At 44.2% G+C, this 26,375-nt stretch overlaps 1 long non-coding RNA gene across 1 annotated transcript in view; it reads right to left on the bottom strand.

Annotated features, from left to right (window-relative positions):
- Window positions 1-11,908, bottom strand: part of LOC310698922 — a 41,655-nt gene extending 29,747 nt beyond the window's left edge. Inside the window, exon 1 of the long non-coding RNA XR_014521824.1 lies at window positions 11,837-11,908. This is a non-coding gene — a long non-coding RNA (uncharacterized lncRNA). The remainder of the gene's footprint in view (window positions 1-11,836) is intronic.
- Window positions 11,909-26,375: the final 14,467 nt, after the last annotated feature.

Here is a 26,375-nt window from a genome sequence, read left to right as displayed (position 1 = left end):
GAAAGGAATGCTGTGGTCACCAATAGTCAGCATGGATTTCTGAAAAATAAGTCATGTCAGACTAACCTGATCTCGTTTTTTGACAGAATTACAAGCCTGGTAGATGAAGGGAACGCAGTGGATGTAGCCTACCTTGATTTCAGCAAGGCATTTGACAAGGTGCCCCATGATATTCTTGTAAAGCTGGTAAAATGCGGTCTTGACTATGCTACCACTCAGTGGATTTGTAACTGGCTGACTGACCGAACCCAAAGGGTGCTCATCAATGGTTCCTCTTCATCCTGGAGAAGAGTGACTAGTGGGGTGCCACAGGGTTCTGTCTTGGGCCCGGTCTTATTCAACATCTTTATCAACGACTTGGATGATGGACTCAAGGGCATCCTGATCAAATTTGCAGATGACACCAAACTGGGAGGGGTGGCTAACACCCCAGAGGACAGGATCACACTTCAAAACGACCTTGACAGATTAGAGAACTGGGCCAAAACAAACAGGATGAACTTTAACAGGGAGAAATGTAAAGTATTGCACTTGGGCAAAAAAAATGAGAGGCACAAATACAAGATGGGTGACACCTGGCTTGAGAGCAGTACATGTGAAAAGGATCTAGTAGTCTTGGTTGACCACAAACTTGACATGAGCCAACAGTGTGACGCGGCAGCTAAAAAAGCCAATGCAATTCTGGGCTGCATCAATAGGAGTATAGCATCTAGATCAAGGGAAGTAATAGTGCCACTGTATTCTGCTCTGGTCAGACCTCACCTGGAGTACTGTGTCCAGTTCTGGGCACCACAGTTCAAGAAGGACGCTGACAAACTGGAACGTGTCCAGAGGAGGGCAACCAAAATGGTCAAAGGCCTGGAAACGATGCCTTATGAGGAACAGCTAAGGGAGCTGGGCATGTTTAGCCTGGAGAAGAGGAGGTTAAGGGGTGATATGATAGCCATGTTCAAATATATAAAAGGATGTCATATAGAGGAGGGAGAAAGGTTGTTTTCTGCTGCTCCAGAGAAGCGGACACGGAGCAATGGATCCAAACTACAAGAAAGAAGATTCCACCTAAACATTAGGAAGAACTTCCTGACAGTAAGAGCTGTTCGACAGTGGAATTTGCTGCCCAGGAGTGTGGTGGAGTCTCCTACTTTGGAGGTCTTTAAGCAGAGGCTTGACAACCATATGTCAGGAGTGCTCTGATGGTGTTTCCTGCTTGGCAGGGGGTTGGACTCGATGGCCCTTGTGGTCTCTTCCAACTCTATGATTCTATGATTCTATGTTTGCACCTTACCCATCCTTCCATCCTGGTATGCAGCAGCAACTCAACCAGAAGGAGACCAGGTGAGTGGTGCAGACCCACCACGGCACCTGATACTTCTGTAGAAAAATAAAACATCTCATTTGGTGATGGGTGGATCTTAAGCCCAGTGTACATAAATGTATCAACATCAATATGTCATTTTATCTGCTGCTAAACCTCATTTCAAATAATGTGTAAATGAACACAGCACATAACAGAGTAGATCTTCCACTATAATCAGGCTGCAGCAATGGGAAAGATAGCACTGCCGGGTCTGCCGTATGTGTTGAGAGACCAGTTCCATCATGCTCCTCCTTCAGCTGTCATCTGCAGCAGCCATTCCATCTGGCTACATGAAATGGGAGGGAGTCAGGGTTGAAGGGCCTCTCCAGCACCTCAGTTGAGAGACCTGCAACTTTTGGTTCCTCCTTTAACTCCTTCCATTCAAATTGATCATTATGGCGTGTTCAGACCCAGAGACCTCCCCCCCTAAATAAATTCACACCTGACTCAAATTTTTGTTTTGGTTTTTGGCAGAATTTAGGCCACAACTTTATTGATTACAGAAAGTGACTGGTTGCATAGGCTCTGGTTCGACTAGCTCCCTGCCATACAGGTAGCGCTGACCCAGGGTTCCAGCATAGGTCAGCCAAGGGAGAACACCTGGATAAGCGGAAAGCCGGGAACGGGCTATCTCCACCACCCAGATGCCCCCCCTGGACTCAGGCACGGGCACAACCCCCACTCAGGGGTTGACCAAACCAGCTGAGTCCCTGGATTCCTTTAACAGAATACCCTTCACATAGGGATGGAGAGACCGCAAATCATTCCCAGTTACAGACAGATGAACCCCATCAAGCCTGTAACGGGACACATCACGGAAGGTAATGCCCGGGTGACGGATCACCCAAGGCCAGAACCTTCTTGGCCACTGCACTCTGGACGCACTTCCTGGCCCTCTCGGTAGCAGCTGGGCATTGGCTACCACGCCACACATGTCACTGCAACAGCTGCGACCAAAAATCGTTGGGCGAACGGCAAATCGTTCTCACCCAGCTGCCTTGTTCTCTGAATGACAATGGCACCCACCTGAGAGGTACCAGTACTGAGTTCTGGCGAGTTCCCACTGAAAAAAAGCCCTGCCCTTTTGTGTCATGTCATTTAGCTTGTAAGCTTGAAGGCTGGGCCTGTCTTAGTACCAATATTTGTAAGCTGCTCTGGGATTCCTCCACCTCCCCCTGTAATATGTAATGGGATGGAAACAGCAATCGGACAGTACAGTATAGCATAATATAAGCAGGTTTGTAGGTTCAACCCTGGAAGGTGTGGTTAAACCTCTAAACATATTATTGCAAGCAATCTGAAGCTGGCGGAAGGGATCCAACACCTTGCCAAGCTTATTATCAATTTTCCCTTTAATATTATTTTATAGCCTGTCTTGGGTTAAATCCAAGCAATTGTACCTAAATGGCTTGCGGATTGAGCTTACATTCCAAGTATGCTTCTTCCACAGTGAAATAAAACTGTGGCGGGAGGGGGACAAAAACAGAGCAATTTTTAAATATGCACAAACCCATGTTTAGACAGTTCTGACTTTGTATTTTTCTTTTGTGCTGGTGAATATTTCATGCACTGATTTTTATTTTATGGCAGGATCATAGTTCCAGCAATGTAATTGCAAGCAAGGGAACAGTTATGCTTTCTACAGTACAGAAATGAAAGTCTTTACCTTTAAACTAAGACCAGCTCCACAGAATCAAATGCCTACAGGGACTCAGGAACAAGGGCAGGGGGGGTATAGGACTGAAGATAGCCTTTTAATGGGTTCACATGGGTCCCCCCCCCAAATAATATATGAATGTGGCCATTGTTTCTCTCTGCTTCATTTTGCTTTCAAACCTAGCTTAACAGTACAACCAGAATTTTTCCGCCAGTTGTAAATGACGGCTTGACAAAATAATCTGAAATGAGGCTGTGCTGAGTGTAATTACAACCCATGTTTCCAAAATTGAAACTCCTGAAGGGGTTAGCCTTGGTTAAATTTTTAATTCAGTTATTTAAAGTGTCTGACTTACTGATCAGAACATTGTTTTAAAAGAGTGCCAGTTTAACACAGCACAGAGTAGATTTCCTCGTTCTGTAAGTAGTGCCTCCTCTAATTTTTGAAGTTGGCAGAGGTTCAAAGTCAAAATATTGTATTCCCAATAACATCTCTCTCTTGCAAGCATTTCCCTTGCAAAACACTGATCCTTTAAAAAAGATTCTAAAAAATGCTATTTGTGTGCATTATTTTGTTTGAAAACGTCCAGCTATTCTTATATTTTTGCTGATTTATTTTGGTCAAATAGCTGAGTTGGTTAGAGCATGGTGCTGATAATGCCAAGGTTGCAGGTTTGATCCCCATATGGGACAACGGACTATTCCTGCCTTGCAAGCGGTTGGCCTAGATGATCCTCAGGGTCCCTTCCAACTGTGTGATTCTATGAATTCTATCCCATCATTATTCCATCATGGGACCCAATATGGAGGTCATATGAATGGGAACCACTCATCCTAGAACTGACCAGACCCAGATGTGGTTAGCAGCAGCAAAATAGTAGGCTCCTGTGCCTTCAGACCATACGCTGAACCATTGCTATAAAGCAACCTCAAAGAGGAAAGGTCCATTGTTGTGTATCAGCCATGACTGCTGAATAGAAACTCAGAACTCAGCAACCATGGAGACTTTCATGCTTTGTGAGTTTCTCAGAGGGATCCAACTGTCCAACATTGGGTTATGGATGATGATGGGCTATATCAGGGGTTGGGAACCTTCAGCCCATGTGCCTAATTAAGTACAGCATAGGCCTCAATTTGGCCCAATAGGCAGTTTCCTTCAAACCACACCCATTTGCCCAACACCTGCCACCATATGTGATGTCAGATGGCAGGAAAGGGAATATGCAGCTGCCAGTGTCCAAACAGGAGCCTTAAACTGCGCTCCTAATTGCACATTGGCCAGGGAGCCTTTCTGTCACCAGTCTTTGAAACAAGCCTATCAGGGAACAAAAGAGGAAGTGAGAGAGGAAATGCAATAATTGGTTTGCCAAGCAGTGTGATGTTTGTTTAATGGGCTAAAAAGATGTTAAACTCTTTTTGCAGTCTCCAGATACCATGGTGAGATGATATAAATTTTCATTATTAAGAAGGATAAATATATATTTATATGGTGCTTCCTTTGCTTCAAACCCTTCTAATTAAATGCTTAGTTTTCTTTTTACAACTGAAATTTGCCAGGGACAAAGCTGATTGCCTTAATTGATTAAACAGATTCACTCCAGTGCGACCGCGCTTGATTGCCGAGTTCTTTTTATCAAGACAGTTCACGAGGGAAACAAAATGGGGGTATCCTTAGTCAAGTCAAATGAATGGCAAATATATGTTTTTAAAATGGCTGGAGATGAACTTCTTCAACATTGTCACACACATAAACAGGGGATGTGTTTCAAAATAATAAGGCTTTGAATAGTGTTTTTTTTCTTTTTAGTTTATATTTCATATAAGAGGAGATGAAGCAAGGGGGACCAGCAACTAAAGGTTGCAGTGCAGAGTGCTCCTGTTTGCGGTGCCCGGCAGCCCCATTTTTCCCCATTACCCATTTTCTTCCACTCAGCAAACATTCAGCATTCCATGGCCACTGAGCATGCTCAGTCCCCCTTACATTTCCCCCCTAACTTTATCCTTTCGCAAACCTTGTGGAACATCATCAGCTCTCACACCCAGGCAGTGCCATTGCATAAGGATCAACACTGGGGGGTAAATTCACTAATCTTTTATATATTTTTGGAAGTAGCTTATTCACTAAGCATATGGACACTTCTGAAGATAGCATGGCTGCATTTTGCATGATGGTCCCTGAAATCAAGAAGCAAGTTTTGCCTATGTTTGGATACAACTGGAAGCCACTTTGAAGCAAAATGGTGGACTGAACTTTCAAAATTGCATTGATTTTAATCACTAATTTCCAAATGTCACTAAGTTTCTTTTTGTTTGTTTCTTTTCATTCCCAAGCACTGACAAATGTGAAGTTTCAAGTACAGGAGACTCCCCACTTACACAGGAGTTAAGTTCTGGGGCCCTGCACTCATAAGGGAAATGAGCACATGTGGGGCGCACCCTTATTGAAGTAGGGAGTCCTTGTGGCTCATGAAGAGACCCTCCCCAGAGCCTATTTGGGCTCTGGAGAGGGTCTCCTTGTGAGCCAGAATGGCAGCGGTGCTTTGTTGAAGCTGTTCAGCATCTTCACTTAAGAGCTGACATGTGGGATATTGCAGCAGCCACTGCTGCTTCCCTGCACATCAGCTGAGCAGCCCCAACAAAGCCCCGCTGCCCCTCTGGCTCACAAGGAGACCCACCCCAGAGCCAGAAATGGAAGTCCTCTTCAGGCTCTGTGGAGGGTCTCCTCGTGAGCCACAAGGACTCTCCAGGGTGCTCCCCACTTCTGGGTTCCCAGTGCCGCACATGTGCATGGTTGCACACAAGTGGGGAGCTGCCTGTAACATAAAGAGCCCAATTCAAAGTGCTGGTTTTGACATATAAAGCCTAGTATATATTGGTTCATGAACCCCAACATATTTCAGAGCACCTTGAGACAATTGCATAGAAGGCAATTGATTAATGATAACAAATAACAGCAGCAACAATTTATGCTCTTAAAATGTTTTAAGTAGACAAATGAATAAAAGACTAAGAAGAAGACAAAGACAATGAAGAAATTTCACAAACATGCCATTTTAACCAGCCACTTCTGCTCATACTCTTGCTGCAAACCTCCTGGGCAGGGAGGGCCAGCTAATGTCATTCTGTATGACTTCAAGAACAGGCCACATTCACACCATACATTTAAAGCACTATGATGCCACTTTAAAGACTCATGACTTCCCCCAAAGAATTCTGGGAGCTGTAGTTTATGGGTCCCGAGAGGAGGCATCATAGAGTTACAAATTCAGAGTACCTTGTGAAAAGGGATTGATTTTTAAACCACTCTAGAAATTGTAGCTCTGGGAGCAGAACAGAGGTTTCCTTACAACTCCCAGCAGCCTTAGCAAACTTCAGCTCCCAGAATTCTTTCGGGGAAACCACAACTCTTTTAAGTGGTACCACAGACCTTCAAAGTGTCCCTATTTTCCAGGGACACCCCTGATTTAGAGAAGCCGTTCCAGTTTCTGATTTAATCCTGGAATGCCCCACTTCTCCTTGGGACGTCCCTATTTTCATTGGAGAAATGTTGGAAGATATGGAATTATCTGACCCCTGAGCCGTCTGAATACAATCCTGTATGGGGAAGTTTTTTTGTTTTGTTTTTTAAAGTTCAGCGTTTAATTATGTTTTTATGTTTTAGAATGTTATGTACTAAGCTTGGATCCTAGAACAATAGGCAGGTAGGATCCTAGAATGCAACAACCTGATTGGCCTGCAGGAGAAGACCAATCAGGCTCCAGGAGGAAGTTAATCAGCCTATTAGGCCAGTAGGATACTAGGCTGCAGCAACTGATTGGCCTGCAGCAGCAACAACGCCTCTAATGTTGTTAGAAGGACCTAACATTCCAGGTTGCTTTGGAGGAGGCCCTGGCAACTGAAGCTGCCGAGAGGTCTGCGCAAGATTTCCAGCCCAGCCGAGCTGGTCGCCCAATCCAAGGTTCCACCACGAGGACCTCACCGACGATTCTGAATCCAACAGGGAGGACGTGACCAAGTGCAGTGACACACACAAGCCACACGGCCACCACATCTGCCTCAGCCAGAAGAGGGGAACTGCACAAGCTGTGGGGAGAGCCACGACCAGAGGACTTGCCGTTGTCACAATGCAGAATGCCGACAATGCAGAAAAGCAGGATACATTGCCCAGGTGTGCCGTGCCCGGCCCACCCGCCGCCCTGCTGCAGATGGCCAACCCAAGAGTCCCAGGCCCCACAGCCCAACACACCAAGGCAACTTGATGGAAATCACAGACTGTCAGGTATACCAGTTGCCCTATTCCAATGCAGGGGGAAATTGCATTGAGGTACAGATAGAGAGGGCCCCATGCCGCATGGAGCTCAACACAGGCTCAACCCTGTTCATAATCTTAGTACGGACATTAAGAAAGTTGTGCCCAAACGGGGGGCCCAAGCTCAGGCCGGCCCCATTCATTCTCTGGGACTTCCAGAAATGTAAGGTCCCCATGATGGGGGTGGGAACCTTCAATGTAAAATATCAAGGGCGGAAGCAGCGTTTAGACTTGATCGTGGTCAAGGGGATTAGCTTACTGGGATTGGTGTGGTTTGGGCCACTGGGGTAGCCATCACTGGGGTGAACCGCACCATTTCCACGTGGATGAGGACGCCATATGTAAAGAATGTCTGGAGGTTTTCAATGGGGCGTTGGGACAATATACTGTCCCCCCCCCATCAGCCTACAACTAGACCCTTCAGTACGACTCATCAGGCTCAAGGCCCACCGGGTCCTGTTCGCCCTGAAACCCCACATAGACAAGGAATTGGACCAGCTTGTGGAGCAAGGAGTGCTCGAGCAGGCACCCAGCATCCCCTGGGAAACCCCAATTGTCACACCCATCAAGCCCAACAGCTTAGTTCGCATCTGCACAGACTACAAATGTACCATAAACAAGGCCCTTACGGCCCATGCATACCCAGTGCCAGTGGTTAGCCAGGTCCTCGTCACTGTGGCAGGGTCTAAGATTTTTGGCAAGCTAGACTTGGCCCAGGCCTACCAGCAGTTGCCAATTGACGAGGCCACCGCCGAGGCACAGACGATTGTAACACACAGGGGCGCATTCCAGTTCAACAGCTGCAATTCGGCGCCAGGCATATTCCAAAATCTAATGGACTCTCTCCTCAAAGGAATTCCTGGTGTCACCCCCTTCTTTGATGATGTGTTGATCGCCGGGGCCATGCCAGGGGAGTTCAGTGACCAACTCCACACCATCCTGCACCATTTCCAGACGGCCAGCCTCAAGGTGAAGCGGGAAAAGTGTCTGCTAGGAGTGCAACAAGTGGATTTTCTGGGATTTACAGTGGATGCAGATGAGGGTCCACCCAACCGGGCACAAAGTGCGGGCTATTTGTGACCCCCTGGCACCTAAGGGTAAGGCCGAACTCCAGGCCTTCCTGGGACTATTGAACTTTACCACGCCTTCTTACCTCATAAGGCAGTGGTAGCAGAGCCCCTAGACAGACTGTTAGACAAGTGGGCCCCATGGGTGTGGGGGCAGCGGCAGGTGGCAGCATTCCAAGCAGTCAAAGACTTGCTCGTCTCAAACTCGCCTGGCACACTTTGACGAGAGGCTACCAGTGGTGCTGGCATGTGATGCCTCACACTACAGCATTTGTGCCATCCTGGGGCACCAACTTCCGGATGGGAGAGACATGCTGGGAGCATACTTTTCCCAGACCGTCTCCACAACCAAGAGGAACTACTCGCAAACAGACAAAGAGGGCCTGGCAATTGTGAAGGGAGTCAAGAAATTCCACAATTTTTTGTATGGATGGACCTTTACCATGGTGACTGACCACAAGCCGCTGCTCGGCCTGTTTGCCCCCCAGAAGCAGACCCCTCAACTACTGTCACCCCACATCCTCAGATGGTTGGTTTTCCTTGCCAGATACCAGTATACACTTGTCCACTGACCCACAAAGACAATGGGCCATGCGGACGCCCTCAGCAAGCTGCCACTACCAGAGACCGGCCCTGACCCAGCACCCACACAAAAGGTCATGAGCCTAGAACAGCTTCCCGACTGACCCATTCAGGCACCGGAAGTAGTGTACCACTCCACAAAGGATAGGGTCATCTCCCGGGTCCTGGACTGGGTGTGGCGGGGATGGCCCAACAGCAACCCCAGGCTGGAATTCGCAGACAACAACACATACGTAGGCGACCAGCATACCTTGATGACTATGAATGCTAACCTTCCAGGCACAACAGGAACTTAGAGGGGAAGGGTTTTATGTACTAAGCTTGGGTCCCAGAACAATAGGCAGGTAGGATCCTAGAATGCAACAACCTGATTGGCCTGCAGGAACAGCCCAGTCAGGCTCCGGGACCCAATCAGTCGGACAGTACTCATTGTGTAAATAATGTATATAAAGCCTGAGGTTTGGGGGGGGAATTCAATCACTGTTCCTATGAGCTGAAATAAAGAACATGAAATTACTACTCGACTCTGAGTATATTTCACAGAAGCTTCCCAGAGTGGCTGGGGCAACCCAGTTAGATGTGTGGGGTATAAATAGTAAAATTCTCATTATGGAATGGGACGTCCCTATTTTCATTGGAGAAATGTTGGACAGTATGGTGCCATAGTGCTTTAAGTGTGTGTGTGTGTGTGTGTGTGTGTGTGTGTGTGTGTGTGTGGCGTTCTCCACACAGAGCTGTTCCAGGCCCTTCGTACAGCAATCACAATTGTTTGTGGATTACTTGAGGTCTTCCACAAAGATGAATTGTGTGGATGCTGATGCGCCCAAAAGGAGAACGGGGTTGGGGGAGAGAGAGACCTGAGGAAATTAGGATTTCCAATATGGAATCACGGCTGACACGGCTCTCCGAGCAGTTACCATGGGGTGTTAATTGCATGTTCTCTGTGTTGCCATGGAGATCTGCACCACGGGGGCTTCCAGGTCACAGCGTTCGTCAGGGCAGTCTCTCTCCTTTGCCCCAAAGAACCACACAGATCCCGATTGCCACTTTGCACCTGTGAGAAGGTACTGCAGTGGACACGTCAACTGTTTGGCCTGAGGCTTCAGAACAGAGTGTGAGGAGGTGGCACTCCAAATGCATGGCTGCCCAGTAGACGCCACACTGAGGTTGTCAGTTATCTTCAACTACAGAGGCAAAAGGCAAGCTGTTTAAAGAGGGTTTTTTTTACTGTGCAGTGGTAGGAAACAGAAGGAAGGCCAAAATGGCACTGGCCATAATGGGAATACTATAGAAAGTGGTAGCCCACAAATCTAGGCCATATCTGCACCTTACATAATAAAGCACTGTCGATACCACTTTAAACACTTATGGCTTTACCCAAAGAATCCTGAGATTCTTGATTCTGTGATCCTGCTCCCGGTGGATCACGTTTAATCAAAACTCTCCGCTATGACCTGTCCGTCTTGGGTGGCCCTGCACGGCATAGCTCATAGCTTCACTGAGTTATTCAAGCCCCTTCGCCACGGCAAGGCAGTGATCCATGAAGGAGAATCAAATGGTACTGCAGCCAATAAGGCAGTTACTTGCCACTTTGGTTGTAGTACTGTTTGATTCAAATGAAGAAGGCCAAGACATTTATAACATTAATATCCCTATTGCGTTAGTCACTGTGATATACACACATTTTGATACACAGACACCACATATGAGTGGTTAGATGTGTGATGTCTGTGTGTTATATACACAAACACATGTCCTCTCACTTCTGACTTGAGGGGCACCCTTTTCCATTGAGTAAAAGTTTTAAAATTGATTGATCTAACTGAGCCATCAGTTAAACACTTGACCCCTATAGTCCATATAGTCTATATGGAACTTGCCGAACTGACCGGGAGACTCCGAGACCAGAGAGAAGAGACGGTGGAAGAAGTTTAAGGAATATTTGAAAAAAAATATGTTAATATTTAAACCTTAGAATAGCTTTGGAAGTGGATATAGGCTGTAGGGTTAGAAGTAGAAGATAGGGTATTTAAAATGGTATTATTTGTAAGTGATAAAATGTGAAGTTATTTTAAGTGTGATTAAAAAAAAAAGATGGTTAGAAATTATGATATATGTAAACTGCTAAAGATGAAGTAAAATGAAAATCAGATAGGTGGGACTTGGGGAAGCCCGCGTAACAATGTTTAGAAAAATAAGAATATGACAAGAATTTGTTTGTATTGTTTGTCTTTTCTGTTTGTGTTTATTATTTGTGTTATAAAATGAATAAAAAAATGGGGGGGGGGAATGACAATTAAATACTCAACCTCTATTCCACAATCTGTTGGTGTTATGTAGTGTAGTTTCACCCTGGGCCAACAGGGGGATACTGTATATAGTTTTCACTCAGGTCTGTAGATAGTTTTCACTCAGGTCCGCGTCTGTTGTTTTAGGCGGGAACTCTGGGCTGTTGTGGTTACAATGTTGACAGCCGGCTGCCTATAAATACAGGCCGGCTGAGCTGTTTGCAGTCAGTTCTTTTCCAGCTTACCATAATAAAGAGCTACTTGAAGAAATCGCTGTGCCGGCTGCTATGTCAACCCACGACTTAACAGTTGTGTGTGAACCAGTCAGTTTTTTGTGACTGGTAGCTGAACTTGTGAACTGATCATCTGTGGTGCTATATCTGGGGATGCCCATTCACATATGCAAGTCCCCACTGGTTGTTGCAGGTAGACATACAAGTATAATCCAGTCCCATGGACAAGCTTGAAGGCAGGGAAACTCTTTCATGGGGCTGGTCTCTGATGGACATGGGGAGGTTGGACTAGAGTGCCTGACTAAGGACAGAAATTGGCAAGGATAATTGAAGTAGAGTCATACCTTGGATTCTGAACGCCTTGGAACTCGAACGTTTTGCCTCCTGAACGCTGCAAACCAGGAAGTGAGTGTTCTGGTTTGCAAACATTCTTTGGAACCTGAACGTCCAATGGGGCTTCCACAGCTTCCTGCAGCCAATCAGAAGTCGTGCTTTGGTTTCCGAATGTTTTGGCAGTTAAACGGACTTCCAGAACAGATTCCGTTCGACTTCCAAGGTACAACTGTATGTAAAGCTAGGTTTACTCTAGGCATGATGGCAGAGTCTGGTCCCCAGTGCCTCTGCCACTATTCACTCCAGCTTTTATTTAATAAACAGCTACAGATTAAGTCCACGTTTGAAAAGACAGAACAGAGATGGCATCCAAGATCACAGGCGGCAAGCTCAAGGCCTCAGCAACAATAGCTGTCAAGTTTCTAAATGTGTAGAGTATTGATGTCCTTGCACAAACAGGGATGGGACATGAAAGGAAAGTTTGTTTGAGTTGCACCTTTGTAGAAAATTAATTCAGGGTATGTGCTCAGAGTTTTTTTGGCAAGATAAAATACTTGCCTGGCTCCATCTATCAACTCCCCTGTCTTCTCTCTGCTGGCTGAACAGGAAGGTGGGAGTCAATGTTATCTACCGGCAAAGGTACACCAATGGAACAAGGCTGAGGCAGAGGGAGGGATCTTCTCTCCACAAAGAACCTCACGTTACTCCTTCCTTCAACTGATTCCTAAGTTAACAACTATCCTGAAGCTTCAGTTGTGTAATGCTGCTAGCCTATTATTATTATTATTATTATTATTATTAATTATTTCAACATATTTGTTGCCTTCCACAAAACCTCAAGGTGACATGCAATAGTGTGGTTATACTACCCTGCAGCTGAAGGATTCATATATTATATAGCCATCAAGTTCTTGCTTGGTCATGAAATGCAATAGGCTGATTCTTTGTCAACAGGGCTCTCTCAGCCATACTGATCTGGCAAGGATAAGATGGCATAATATTCATGTACAACACCTTCCTTGGAGCAAGACCAGGAATGAACCTGATAAAACAGGGGTGTTGCCCCTCCTGGTGCCATTGGGAATCTCCCATCAGTTGCAGCAACCAGCATGGCCAAAAGTCAGAGGTTATAGCAGTTGTAGTGTAGCAACTTCTGGCTGGTTTGCAAACTTGAGTAAAATATTGGGGGGAGGGCCAGGTAAAGCCCCGCCCCATATAATTGGGGATCACATGACACCGCATGTGCACGCATGCACACACGCACACACACACTGTTTGAATGGCAATGCCCATCAACTTTGCAGGCGCTCAGCCCTCTCAAATATTGGGGGGGGGGGCTGAAGGAACCTCAGCCCCTGGGATTTGGCTGCTATGACTTTGGAGAACATCAGGTCCACAATCCCTGTAATTAAAAAAAAAAAAGCTTTTTGAGAATGATTTCTTTCTAGGGCTGTTACCTGATTAAAGTAATTACAGTTGATTAACCACATGGGGTTAATCCATTAAATCCACTTAATGTATATTCTGGTTGAGTTGTGTTGTCTTGGTTTTAACTAATGTTGGGGGTTTTGAGTTTATGATTAATCTGTTCTTATTTGCTGTTTGATATAGTTTTTTATTATAGTTTTTTAAAAGGGTTTTGCTGTACTTATTGCAATCTTGCCTTTGTTACTTTATTGGACACTGCCCTCAGATTACAATGTGATGAAGGTTTTTTTTATATAAAACTGGTCAGTAAATGACAAATAAATAAACCTCTGCAATAAAAAGTAGAGCAATAAATAAAGCAACAATTCCGGAGGGGAACACATATTTTATGTTATTTTTTCAAAACTACTGTGCACATTTATTGCAGCCACAATTGGAAAAGGCATTCCCTTCCGCATGTGAGATGTGAGGGCCGCTTCCAAAATTTGTAATTTTACATTATCATTATCATCATCATCAATGCATTATAGCGTCACTGATATAAATGGCACCCTACAGAATATAAACAGGACAGGTCTCTGCCTCTATGAGCTTGCAGTCTGAACCAGCAGAGGCAAAATAGGAGAGGCAAGAGACTAGGGTCTAGGAGCGCAGGGTTCAAATCCCAACTCAGCCATGATCCTCACAGGGTTGTTGTGAGGATATTAACAGCTACCATACGAACATGCATGCACCAGAGCTAGGGTAGTATAGTGGTTAGATTGTTGGAACTAAGACCTGGGAGGCCAGGTTTCAAATCCCTACTTAGCCATGAAGCTTGCTTGGTGGTTTTTGGCCAGGCACTGGCTCTCAGCCTAACCTATGTCGTCAGGTTGTTGTACAGATAAAACACAGGAGAGAACTGTCTACTTTGAGTTCCTTGGAAGAAAAATAGACAATAAATTGAATAGAAAGCTGTTTTGGTGTATGTACTACAGAATTGTCTACAATGACTAGCAGTAGCTCTCCAGAACTCCAAAAAGGGTTCTCTCCCAGCCATACCTGGAGATGAGAGGGATTGAAACTGGGACCTTCTGCATAGGTGCTCAGCACTGAGATACAGCCCTTCCCAAGAAAATGCTTTGCAAGTATTTTATGAGTACTTCTATAAAAATAATTCTAAAAAAGAAGAACCTACCTGTGTGTGGGAGAGAGTTTATAGATTTAGTTCTTATTCTTATTCATCGCTGAGGATGGCAGAATTCATTCTGTACTTTCTCCCACACACATTATAAGCCCACAACTGTTTTAACCAGCTCTCCCGCCACCAACCAAGTTCAACTGCTAGACTTCCTCCCAGCGAGACTTTTCAAGAGTTTGGTGTTCAATCTTATATGACATTGTGAAAATGAACTTTGTGAAGGTCCAGTCAACCTGAAAGTGCCTCATACGTGAGACCCAGGATGACTTAACTACAAATATTTGTTCCATTATTTTCACCTTCATCACTCCTTTTCTGCGACCCTAATACTCCCCTCCCCCAAGATTCTTATTTTTATTTCACTTCCATTAGCCCTTAACTAGGGACAAGACACACTTAGAGACAAGGGTGAAAATCAAAGCAGGGAAGACTTTATTCCCAGTTAATCTAGAATGCTTTTGTCTCTGGCTCCTTCCACTGCTATCATGTGGCCCCTGACAGATTTCCTACATGGGAATGTGGTCCCTCACAGGGAAAAATGGTTGCCCATCTCTGTGCTAGTTACACAGACACACACACACACACATTTTGGGAAAGCATTCTAGTGATTTCCCAGGACAGGTAATTAAATACATGGACTATTCCTTGGAGCATTTGGACAAGGAGGTGTCATTACTGGAAGCCTTAAGCCGCTGGTCCTGGTATGTAGTGTGTTTAAAGAGAGAGGCTTAAAAATAAGGTTGGATTCTGAAAAATGGACCAGATTTGAATGTACGTACATGGTGATGACTATTTTGGTGTGAACCATCTCTTTCCTACTTTACTATTTGCAGTACTTGGCTTTGATCTTGCAGGCATGAGATCATTCTCTGTCCACCCGAAGCCTTCTAGGTGTTAGGATCATTCATCAGTAGAAAAAACACGCACAAATCCCTCTAAATCTTTGACAAACTTGCAGTAAAAGCAAACAGCAGAGTTATCTAGGATTACAGTAGTTAAAGTTTAATGTGTTCCCTGGTTTTACAGCAATTCTCAGGCTGGAAGGATCTTCAGTTTGGGCCATAAATCAGTCTTCAAGATGTATAATAAAGCAGACCCTTGGTTGTGTGTACTCTAATAAAGATAATAAACATTCTTCTCCCCTCAAAAAAGCAGAAAAGTAATTGCATGAATTGTGTATTTTGCATCTATTGTACAATTTACATCTTCCACAGAAGATCAGAGCTAATCAAAGCTCATTTCCACTGAATCTGTTTAAAAATAAACAAATCTTGTATGTGGAAAGCTAGCATGCCAATAAGAAGATTGTGAGTCTACAGGAAAAGTCTGGCTCTTTCTCTTTCTGTATATTTGAAGGGATTTTGGAGGGAGAAAGAGAAATTCTAAGGGCTCTAATCTTTCTCCATTACTACTACATACATGGCTTAATACAAAAATAGTATCTAGGTGACTTCAAACAGAGTAAAAATGCAGAGTTTAAAACACAGCAATTGAGAGCGGGGTCTTGTCACCTGGGCAGCCTAGGACCTCCATTCACACTGCCCAGGTCTGGACTGTATCAGCAACTGCTAGAGACCAAAAGGGACTGCTTCCCACCTCCCATATCAAAATAACTAAAATTAATACATTTGTACGCAGTGGTCGAGGGACCCAGGTGGAGCTGTGGGTTAAACCACAGAGCCTAGGACTTGCCGATCAGAAGGTCGGCGGTTTTAATCCCCGCAACGGGGTGAGCTCCCATTGCTCAGTCCCTGCTCCTGCCAACCTAGCAGTTCGAAAGCACGTCAAAGTGCAAGTAGATAAATAGGTACCACTCCAGTGGAAAGGTAAACTGTGTTTCCATGCGCTGCTCTGGTTCACCAGAAGCAGCTTAGTCATACTGGCCACATGACCTGGAAGCTGTACACCGGCTCCCTCGGCTAATAAAGCGAGATGAGTGCCGCAACCCCAGAGTCGGCCACGACTGGACCTAATGGTCAGGGGTCCCTTTACCCTTTACCTGCAGTGGTCAGGATGCTGGACCAGGAATGCAGAGACCCAGATTCAAATCCTCACTCAGCCCTGCAGCTCCCTGGGAAACCATGAGCCAAGAAATGCCTACAACTGGTTTCTCCTGCTAAGGATACATGCCCAAGCATTTCCCCATCATCTCAGACGACTATCCATTGATGGAGGCTTGATTTTGTCCCCTGTAAGTTCTATTAACTGACAGTGCAATTGCTAGGCTGGACACTTACATAACCCTGAAAAAGGCTTTGCCTAAATTGCTTTGATCTATAAAACCTTATGCAGCTCAGGGCCCCAATACTTAAAGGCTGCCTCTCCCCACATGAACTAGTCTTCACCCTATGTTCACCATCTGAGATCCTGCTCAGTGTGCCATCTCCAAGGGAGGCAAAGAGGGAATGGCAAAATGAGAATGGGCCTTATGGAATGCTGTCTTGAGGGAACTGCATCTGGCACAATCACTGGCTAGTGTTAGGCACCAAGCAAAAACATTTTCCAGCCAGCCTTTGGCCTTGAACTTGGAGAATTTTAGATACTGTGGCCTCCTTTAGTAGGTGGGGTGTGTTAGGCCGCCTTTCATATGTGTATGGATGTTTCTAGCTTTTATTTTGCTTTAGTTTTACACTGGTTTTAATTTTTAAATATATTGTAAGTTGCTTTGAGGTTACTTTTCGTTAAAATAAAGTGACTAGCCAGTGTGAACAACAACATCATAATATGCTAGTTTGGAACTAATGACCCTGGTTTAAATAAAAATACAATACATCTCACCATAGTGAGTGATTTGAGTCCAAGATACCTCAGCAGCTGCCTGATGCCTAATATGCCTGCTCAATCTCTAAGATGGGAGTCATTGCTAGGGGTCTCCCATGGTTCGGATGCATGCCTCATGTCCAGATGGAGACATGCATTCAGTACTGTGGGTCCAGTTTTTTGGAACTCCCTTCCAGTTCAGGTCAGAAAAGTCCCCTCCCTGTTGAACTTCTGGTGCTTAATGAATATTTCTTTTATTCAATCAGACTTCTTAACTGAATTCTGATTTTATAGTTTTAACTCATACTTTACTGTTATTCTTGTGGGTTTCTTGTACACCACTTAGAGAGATGACTGTGGTTAAGCGGCATACAAATCGTTGAAATAAAATGAGCAATGTAACAAGGAATTTGCTTCTGGATTTCTCAGAAACAAGGACCAGAAAAGAGGAACAGATGGAAGGCATTGTCTCACAAGGATGAATGTGTTTTCTGGATTATTTCTCCATGCCAGGTAAACAGTAAAAATGACAGATGCCTGAAGGTAAACCAATAATATATTCTAGGGATATTTAGGATTAGCTCTAAAAACAAGTGTAATTGGGCAAGGGCTCTTCTTTCTTTCTTTTTTAAAAAAGAATTCCTTGAAAGAGGATACACTATTAGAATCATAGACTTATAGAATTGCAGAGTTGGAAGGGACCGTCTAGCCCAGTCCCCTGCAATGGATGAATATGTAGCTGGCCCACACAGGGATTAAACCCACAACCTTGGTCCTATCAGCACCATGTCCTAACCAACTGGGCTGGTATCTGAAGAAGTGTGCATGCACACAAAAGCTTATACCAAGAACAAACTTAGCTGGTCTCTAAGGTGCTACTGGACAATTGTTTTATTTTTTTATATATTTTGACTGTGTCAGACCAACACGGCTACCCACCTGAATCTACAACTGAGCTAAACAATTGAATAGCACTGCTAGATAATAATAAAAAAATGTTATCATCGAGGTTAAGTTCATGGGATGTTAGGGTTGTGAATATATCTATCCAGGAGTTTTCTCATCCTTCTAATATACCGGGATTTTATGATTGTTGCATGGGGGCTGGGGATCTCCAACGCATAAAACATGTGGTCATCAGGACCATAATTTGTTGGTCTGTCTAGCTCAGAGTTATCTGCACTGACTGGCAGCAACTACCCAGGGCTTCGGACAGTAGACTTCTCAACCATACCTGGAGATACTGTGAGTTCGGCCTGGAACCTCCTGCATGCAAACTATGCTGTCTACTGCAGAGCTATGTCCCACTCCCAATTTCTTCATCAAGATTTCTGATTTATGGTTTCTAAGGTGTGTATGAAGGTCTGTCATTGTTCCCCCCTCCCCCAATGAATTGGAGGTGGCATTTGTGGTATCAGCATTTAGCAACATATATCTAGTGAGAACACTAGTTTTTCCATGGTCACACTTGTTTCTGACCCTTTGGGGGGGCACGTTATCTTCACAACACAGCAGTTTCTCCCTTCCCACCCACAATGGGCTCAATGGGGAGCCTATTACCCAACCATTTCCAGAAGTTTCATATGAACTTCATTAAGTCAATTACAGAGTGAACACATCACCGTTTCGCTGCAATTAGTATCAAAATGCTTCACTTTCCCTAATATAAAGGAGCAGATGCAGACACAGACGGAGCACCGTGTTTTCGTGAAATATATCTCGGCTCACATATTAAATCTCGCAGCCAAGCTTGGGGGGGGGGGAGCCTCTCCAGACCCTGCAAATGTTGGAACAGATGTAGACTGATGATACCCATTTAAGCAGGTTGGATGATGCTCTGCAAGTATTTAAGGAAAGGTGCCCTAATTATAAGTAAAGTCCACCCAATGAGTGGGTAAGAAAGGGACAGCTTTGCCATTAGTTGGATGGGGTAGTGAAACCATATTGTGCTGCCATTTTGCAGTAGGAAAGGTGAGCATTGGGGAGAGACCATGGTTCAGTGGTGGCCAAAAACAGGCTTTGCTCATGGAAAGTCTCCAGTTAATAACATAACAGCATAAGAGTCTTGACAAATAAGGTCAAATGCTGATCAAGCCAAGCATTCCCATAGATGGATGCCTATGGGAAGGAGGCAATCAGGGTGTGAATTCAACAGCACTCTCTCCAGTTGAGATTCCCAACAGACCAAGAACATAAGAAGATTGTGTCTGCTGGCTCTGGCCAATGCCCACCTAGTCCAGCATCCTGTTCTTACAGTGGCCATCCACATGCCCCAAAGGGAAGCCCACAAACAGAATTTGAGGGCAACAGCAACCCTTCCCAGTTGTGATTCCCATCAACGGATATTCAGCGGCATATTGCCTCCAATAATGGAGAGAGAGCATAGCCTTAGGAGACAATGAAATATCGAAACTGTAGGTGTTTTGTATTAAATGCATTACATCAAATGTGTCAAACTATTTAATAAGCAGCTTTCAATTAATTGGTTGTATTTAAGGTCTTTGGTGTTGACTAATGATGGCTGCCATGTCTTGTTTTCATCTTGCAAGATTTCCAGATATTGGGCTGGATAGAGTTACCCCCAGTAAGCAAAACAGCTATTGAGAATTTTTTTTTTTTACCAGCACTGAAACCTACTAATGCAAATTGCTGGTAAACAGTGATTGCATCATGAATACTGCAATCATCTGTAACCTAGCAGAATGGATGGTTTAATAAGAATATACCCATAAGGAAGTGTTTTTCTTGCTAGACTGAGAGGAACCTGTTTAAAGACCAAAGCCAAATGTGTGTGTGCGTGTGTGTGTGTGTGTGTGTGTGTGTGTGTGTGTGTGTGTGTAATCTGATAAAGGAGAAAAATTATCTATTGCCTACTGATGAATGGGTTTAATTATTAGTTGTATATATTTAATGGCATGTTATTTCAATGCTTTCATAATTTGGATTCTGTTGTATTTGCATGAAGTGAGATAAGGAGGATAATAGATTTTAAAATGTTTTAAAATCAAAACCTATTATTTTTGCAAATATAATTGACTTTAAATATCTCTCTTCTCTCTCTCTCTCTCTCTCTGTAGATAAATGATAGATTTCATCTGGGGAAATTCTACCTCTGGCACCATACCCTAAAGAATATCATTTTCTGCAATTGCCTCTGTACTATGGAATGCCCTCCTTCCCTCTACCATATGTGTAGCAGGCATCCATCATTTGCTTTGGACATCTTGTAAAGAGATATCTTTTTTGCCCAGGCTTTCTCTGATCCTGTTTTTATCTGTCTGGATTCCCCGAATTCCTGTTTTTATTTGCTTTTGTATGCTTTATGCTACTGTTTTACTGGTTTTATATTGCATTTCTGTTTTAATGATATGGTTTATTGTCTTATGTTGTAAACCACATGGAGATTTCTTAAAATATTAAGTGGTTTACAAATGCTTTTAAATAAATTAGATGGAGCGATGATACATAGACATTTAGGGAGTTAGTTGTTTCTTTGTGGTTTAATGGTAACTTTTTATATTGTTTTATAATAGCGGTTCATTGAACTGCTTTCTTGCGCATTGCCTGGAGCAGCTGAACTTGCCTTATGTTTATCTACAAATAAATGATTTTGCTAAATAAAATTGCAAAGCACCCTCGCAAGGGCAGATTCTGCTGACCTCCACCCAGCTGTATTCTCTGCAGTGGAGAGGACAGTTTGTTTGTTTTTCTATGATATGAAAACTGAGAATCACGAGCAGCCAATCACACACCTACGACTGCAATGGGAAGAACACAAAACAGAGCCTGCAAAACTTTGAAAGGGTGGTTTTTAAGGTGCTTTTGGTCATCCAGGCAAAGATGACCCATTGCGCTTCCTTGCTCAAAGCCAGAGCTTCTGTTAATACTATTAGAGCCAAAGTTTCGGATTTCAGATGAGGCATGTTGGCAATTACAGGCTGAAACAGATGCCCTTGAGAATGTGGGTCAAGTATTCAGGGCTCCAGTTTCATGGTCAAGGGGATCACAAGAGACAGAGACCTAAGAAGAACAGGAAGATCTCTTCAATGACCAAATATCTACACAGAGGGCAAGGTAAACGATGATGGAGGAGAAACAACATATTTAAACTTGGCTTCTGGTCTTGCAAATGGGACACATCTCTATTAAACAAGATTACACACAACTTGCTAGACAAGGCCAAGGTGGGTGGGTGCAGACCAGCTATGAAATGTTCCTGGTCTAAGCCATCTTGGTGGGATTTATCACCTGGGAGGTGGGATGTGGAGGATTGTACTGCATACATAAATGAACAGAGCTTGCTTCCCACAGTAGCCAACCAAATTCCTCTGTGATGCTTTCAAGCGGGGCAGTGGAATGTATGAATCAGTTGATTTCAGTTTCTCCCTGTTTTCATGTTTTCCCACCTTAACTTTGTAATAAGAATTGTAAGGTCTTATATATATAATAAATGTTCATAAATGTACCAAGCAAACATGTACATAAATATATTAAACCACATTTCTGAAGAAGCACAGGAAAACAGGCATTATCAGATAACCTGGCAGACAGGAAAAACAACAACATTCAAATTTCTGTTGTAGACCGCCTTTTCTGTGACGTAGGTAGGATGTTTGTGGGGGTGGTCTTGGGCTACACCCTTCTTGTGATGTATGTATGATGTATGAAGAGGTGGTCTTGAGCTCTACGGCAGGGAATTTCAAAATGGCTATATAAGGGCAAGCACATATGGTTCGTGGCCCTCCTCCTCTCTCCTGCATGTGAGGGGAGCACCCTGTTGCAACAGTTCAATAAAGATCAGGCTTACTAGCTGCTTTGCTTCTCAGTATTCTCTGGTAGGCCTCTGTTATTTTCTCCTACCGATGGAGAACCTACAAAGGACTCTATAAGGGCTCTTGTGTACCCCATAAGGGAATAAGGGCAGATTTTGTTTACAACAACTTCACCCTATTTCTACATCAATTGTTTTGAATTTCCAGTTAAAAAAGAAAAATCTACACAAGAATGTGCATACATTTCCACAGTGCTTTCCCCCCTAAAAATATGTTTAGGGGTACTCTCATTTTGACTCAAGAAAACCACCATTTTATAGTTCAAAACAGGGAAAATAAAAACAGTAAATGGACAAAAATACAAAGATTCACAAAATGTTTAGGAATATGCGTACCCCTGCACCCCCCGAAAAAGCACTGCATTTCTGTGTATGTTTCTCCTAATATTTGCATTTTCATTCCCCGCCCCGATATTCCAATTTGCCCTAATATAATGCAGTTTTATACATTCTTTTTACAAAAATGTGGACTTTTGTGCACATTTTTTTGGTTAGAGAACAGGATTTGGAGAAGTGCAAAGTACAAAGTATTTGCACTTCTCAGTTCAGTAAGTGCAAATTAAGTAGGTTCACATTAGAACAAGAAATGGAAGTATTTCTTCTCCCAAACCTATTGCTCTCCAGTAAACTGGCATTCAGTGGCAAACTGCCTCTGAACAAACTGGATTCTACATTTGACTAATAAATAACTAATATCTATGCACAGATACCACCACCCCACCCCACCCCAACCACCATACCTTTGCCTAATTCCCTTTGAAAAGCCATCTAAGCCAGGGCTGAAGGAGACGTTGCCTGACCTACCTCTTGTCCAGACAAGGAAGTCCCATAGTCTGTTTGTGTTGTCAGTGAGCCTATGAACTACAACACGAATTTCTATTGGGTTTTTGAAGTCATATATTCATTAACTATGTCAACGTTTGCAATAGAAATGGGGGAGAATTTCAATTCATTTCACATTGAAAGAGGAACATGCCTAATCTGCACTTCCTGAAACAATGTGCGAGCCAAAAACATAGCCACTCTTAGAAATTGCTCCCATGTTAAGGTAGTGATGGCCACCAACTTGGAAGGCTTAAAAGAAGACAAATTCATGGAAGATAAGGCTACCAGTGGCTACCAGCCAGTATGTCTCTGAATATCAGTTGCTGAGAATCCCATGCGGGAAGAGTGCTGTTGCTCTCACATCCCACTTGTGAGGTTCCTATTGGGGCATCTGGTCTGCCACTGTGAGAACAGGACGCTGGACCAGATGGGCCATTGACTTCTAATCCATCAGGGTTTTTCTTACATTCTTAATCCAATTAAATAAATAAAATGTTTGCCACTGGCAGATCTTCAACATACAGAACCTTGCACTGCAAAAGCCCCTTGAATGGACACAAACCTTTGCTTCAACATCCCTCACTTCATTCCTCCTCAGGGCTAGGGGCCATCTCACCCTCCAGTCACACAATGGCACCAAAGCCTCGTTTCATGTCTCCGCTTTCAGAGAAGAAGGAAGAAGGAGAAAAAACAAGCTTTGTTTGGTTTCTGCCTTTCATTTTGACTGTGTTCCCCCTTTTCATTTGGAGCGCTTTTACAATCTTCTCGCTTAACGTCCCGCTTGACAACTGACTCCCCCTGTCTCTGTCTCTCTGTGTGTGTTTGAGAGAGAGAGAGATGAAGAAACATATTTTATTTACTGCCTCCTATAAATTATTTACTAGTAAGGCTGAGGTAATTCCATTAAAGCTGCATGGTTTGTTTAGACTAAATAGTTACCTGGGGACTCTTTTGCTGCTATAAAGACACATGATTACAGGAGGGAATGGAGAGGGTGGCAGACGGATTTGGGGGGGGGGGGCAACAGTTCAGAAGGAGATGTAAAGAAATGAGCTTTAGAGAACTGGACAGAAGGAAGGGGGACCAAAGGATGTTTTGCTCTCTCTCAGTTTATAAGGCCAATGGCTCCAACAGGATTTCTTATTCCCTCATGGCCTATCTAAGAACCAAGCAGATTTCTGGCCTCCTCAAGTAGAAAAAAAGCATGGCCTAGTCTTCAAAATAGTGACCTTGGTGGCTCCCATGACAACCTGGTCTCACCTGCCTGTCCCTCCACCCAGTCCACACTAAGTACGTTAGGTACGCAGCCTCTCATCTCTGCCACCTATGTTTTGTCTCTGTATTTATTTTTATTTGTATGAATATTGAAAGAAACCCACCCACTCCCCATATAAAAGGCCAGGACCCTGTACTACCAAACTGACAAGTACAATCAGTGCTTTTTTTCTGGGGGTATGAAGTATCAGCACTTTCGCCCGCCCACTCCACCAAATGTTAAAAGTGTGGCACTTACCGTAACAACTTCATGGAGAGTACCAGCACCTTTTTTCCTATTTTTTAAAAAAGCACTGAGTACAATAAAACATAAAACACCATTAAAACCCGTACAAAATAATAATACATTAGACTGACTCATTATGAAGAACTGTAAACAATTGAATAGGCTTGTCAGAGTAAAATGGGTAAATTCTAGTGCTGTGTCAAAACCTGTCCCTTAATTACTCAAATGCTTTATTCTCCTGTGAAAGAAGCTTCTATTTTTCTGCCCGTTTCTCAGGGCAATTAGAATTTCTCTAGACAGTTAGTGAGTGCAGAGTTGAGCTTATCTTCTTGTTATGTGGTGGCTACAGATGGGTGAGAGGGTGTTTCTTCAGGAACATTTCTCCAGAACTCTGCCTCCCCTTTCTGATTTAGAAACCCTCATAGGACAATATTACCTCATGGAATCTTCCCAGAAAGTTTAATCTAAGCACAGCCAGCCAGGGAGGCAGATTACCGAGCACCTCAGAGCGGTGCAGTTGCTGATTTTGTTTTTAAGCGAAACTCTTCCTTTCACCCTTTTAAAAAAATCTTTCTGTGCTGATTTATATAGAAGTAAAAAGACATCTCTTAGGGAGGGAGCGAACAGCTGTCAGTCACACAGCAGGCAGCCTCCCCAGCTACCTGCCCTTACAGGAAAGCCCAGCTGTTTTCAGGCAGCACAGGCACCCAGGCAGGCTGCGAAATGCAGAGCACTGAAAGAGAATTACAGAATGAAAGAAAAAACACTCACAAACACACTTTATACATAATGCATGTGCAGCAAAATCCTTGCACCCTACCCAGGAGAATTTCCTAAACAGGAAGCTTCCACACTGCCACATTTTGTTGCATTCCCAAGTTTTGTGTGTGTGTACGGGAGAGAAAGAGAAGGAATTCACCAACTTTTAAAGAAAGTGTCAAAAACCTGTAAGTCTTCCCTGGCTTCTAGTGGAAGGTGCTTTTGCGTGTTCAGACCCAGAGACCTCCCCCCCTAAATACACACCTGACTCAAATTTTAGTTTTGGTTTTTGGCAGAATTTAGGCCACAACTTTATTGATTACAGAAGGTGAGTGGCTGCATAGGCTCTGGTTCGACTAGCTCCCTGCACCCTTGCAGGCAGCGCTGACCCAGGGCACCAGCATAGGTCAGCCAAGGGTGAACACCTGGGCAGACGAAAAGCCGGGAACACACTATGTTCACCACCCAGATGCCCCCTGGACTCAGGCACGGGCACAACCCCCTCTCAGGGGTTGACCAAACTAGCTGTGTCCCTGGATTACTTTAACAGAATACCCTTCACATAGGGATGGAGAGACCGCTCTCCCATCCCTATCACCTTGAACCAGTGCCTAGCCACCACACAAGCCCCGCGCTCACCACCAACCACTCACACCTGTAACCAATCCCTTAACTCCGCTGACACTGCTGTCAGCCACAAATCATTCCTGATTACAGACAGATGAACCCCATCAAGCCTGTAAAGGGACACATCACGGAAGGTAATGCCTGGGTGACAGATCATTATTAGTGCCAGGAATAAAACAGGCAGAAAACACAAAATTAAACCTGAGGCACCGTAGCACAAAAGGGCAGAGATTCTGCTGGGGCATGATGACTGCCTTGCCAAAACACTCACCATGGCCCGATTATCGGACCAGAAACAGACCCGCCGGTCCTTGAACTCCATGGTCCAGATGTGCACTGCCACTACAAGGGGGGTAAACTCAATAAATGTTAAATCATGGGTAATGGCCGTACCCTGACAGTGCTCAGGCCACCGCTGAGCACACCAACGGCCATGGAAATAAAGCCCCAAACCCAAGGATCCAGCAACATCCGAATGGACCTGGAAATCGAATTGCAGATTCAAAGTATCCTGCCACAGGAATATGCCATTGAACTCCCTCAGGAATTCCAGCCGCATCTCGAGGTCTGCCTTGACCTTGCTGGGCAATCGCACCCGATGATGGGGTGACTGCAGGCCTGCAGAGAGTCTTCAGGCTG

Source organism: Podarcis liolepis (assembly GCF_965112155.1).
Source record: "Podarcis liolepis genome assembly, chromosome: Z".
NCBI lineage: Eukaryota > Metazoa > Chordata > Lepidosauria > Squamata > Lacertidae > Podarcis > Podarcis liolepis.
The sequence above is the reverse complement of the archived record's forward strand: the minus strand, read 5'-3'. Positions and strand labels throughout refer to the sequence as shown.